We start from the raw sequence: 2099 nt of genomic DNA on the forward strand, positions 1-2099 counted from the left end.
GCCCATGTAATGGAAAGAACTCCATGTAATGGAAAGAAATCGCAAACTAAATTGGTGTGCCTAGGTGGCTCAGTTGGTTACGTGTCTGACTTGGTTTTGGCTAAGATCATGATCTTAGGGTTGTGAGCTCAAACCCCAAGTCAGGCTCTGTGCTGGGCATGGCGCCTGCTTAAGATTCTCTCTCCCCTTTTCCCTCTTTCGCTCCCCCACCCAGCTCCTGTGTGTGCACTCTCTATTTCAAAAAGAAGAAGAAGAAGAATTCTGTAAAATCACCTTCATCTTGATATTACTGAGAATGAGTATCCTGGGTGGGTATTAAAATCCTAATGCTGATACATTTCCTTTCCAGTTTTATAGGAGAAATTTAGGTGGACAGGAGCATGGTACGCTCTCCACCACATGTGGTGGGAGCCTTTTCGCAGTACATAGTGGGAAGCGAAGAAGAGAAGCATGTCAGAGCGTGAGGTGTGGTGGTGGTGAGTTGTACAAACACATATGGCATTCTCCTCAGGGTCGTGTGAATAAAGATCTAATGGGGCCAAAGGTCATGGAGAAAATAGAAAATTACTTTGCAAGTATCCGTGGCCTCCCTGAACCCTTTGTTTTCTTCCAAGGAGAAAAAAGTCTTTCTGGTTGAACCTCATTTTCTGTGCACAGTTCAAGTGATGGGATGATTCTTACAAGAAAAGCAGTCAAAACCCAGCGTAAAAGTAAACATGGAGGGAAAGTCATGCAGCAGGGAGAGACTGGTGGGAGGGTCCCTCTCTACAAGGAGGCAGATGAGAGAAGATAGAAGAGGGAAGATCACTTTGAGGGGCCAAGTCAAGTTTATAAAGAGACGAGGAGTAAGAAAACGGTCCATTAAAACGAATGTTAAGTCATGTGGCTTGTATTAACAACACACAATCTGTTTGTAGGCATTTTCCCCCACCAAGAGACTTAGTAAAGATTCCAACTGCTTTTATTTACTATTTGAAAACAGGCCATTTGGGAATAGGGACTCAATTATATTTAGATTCTAATTAAATAACCTATCGATTTGGAATACTTTTATCTACTTACTAGCCTAAATTACTTCTTCTACTACTTTCTTCGTTTTAAATTTTGATAATACACTTTCCTAAGTAGCAATAAATCTGAGAAGTATTTCAGAAATGTATTTTTAAATAAAAAAAAATAAATAAAGTTCTAGCCGGGTATTACCAGGCCTCCTGCCAAGTACAGTAATTGTTACTTGTGGAATTTTCTTAGAATGGCCAAGGCATTTGACTCAATAACCATAACTCTGGAACGAGTAGCTGGGTGGAGACATTCGTCTGTTGGAAAGTTGGTGGGCAGGTCAAGCCCATATGCTGGAAGAAGAGATGGATGGATTCACTCAGCACATTCAAGAAATGGGGTATATATTTCCTTCATGTTGAACATTGACTTTCACTTGCCCGTGCTCTTGGTTGTCCCTTTCTCTTAACCAGTTCTTTTTCTTTTTTCCTCTACTCTTCTTTTTTGTTGTTGTTCTTTATACTGTGGCAGTACACTGTCTATTAAATTAAACTCTTTGGGATACCTAAGTACAAAGATCACACTTCGGTCATGTTAAGAAGGGGCGGTCAGTTAAGAACACATGTGGCGCTGGAAAGAAGCCCAACCCTGTGAGGAACTAAGGCAGTGACAAGGACCCTGAGGCCACAGCATCACTGCTCAACCAAAGCACCTCCAAATACATGGTTCTCAACCCCAGTGTCCAGACCCAGGCTTCGACATTTTTCTCTCTGAATTTCCTTGCTGTCCTTTCCAGTGTGGCCACGTGTGGAGCAAACCTGAAGAAATGCAGGCTAGAGGTGTAAGCAGCTAAATCGCAAACAGCATGGCCCGAGTGCCAAAGGTAACTTAAAAAAATTCCTTTGCAAATGGGCTGGTTTATCTCTGAAGTATTAGTTAGGATGTGCCCAAATGTAGAGAACAATTAAAGGACAATTTTGAATTTTAAAGAGTTCTTTGCAGTTGTACCTTTGTGGTGTTCTGAACATGAAACCTAACCCTTCGTTTCCTCCCCTTGTTTATTTCAGTCCATTGAACAGATCTGTGAACAATTCACTGTT

At 41.6% G+C, this 2099-nt stretch overlaps 1 long non-coding RNA gene across 1 annotated transcript; it reads left to right on the top strand.

The window, feature by feature from the left end:
• The first annotated feature begins 386 nt into the window (after nt 1–386).
• LOC122900857 lies at nt 387–1822 on the top strand. The gene is made up of 3 exons (XR_006383316.1): nt 387–476; nt 1252–1399; nt 1796–1822. It is a non-coding gene; the product is annotated as an uncharacterized LOC122900857 (long non-coding RNA).
• The last annotated feature ends 277 nt before the right edge of the window (nt 1823–2099 follow it).

Source organism: Neovison vison, chromosome 1, assembly GCF_020171115.1.
Source record: "Neovison vison isolate M4711 chromosome 1, ASM_NN_V1, whole genome shotgun sequence".
NCBI classification, from domain to species: domain Eukaryota; kingdom Metazoa; phylum Chordata; class Mammalia; order Carnivora; family Mustelidae; genus Neogale; species Neogale vison.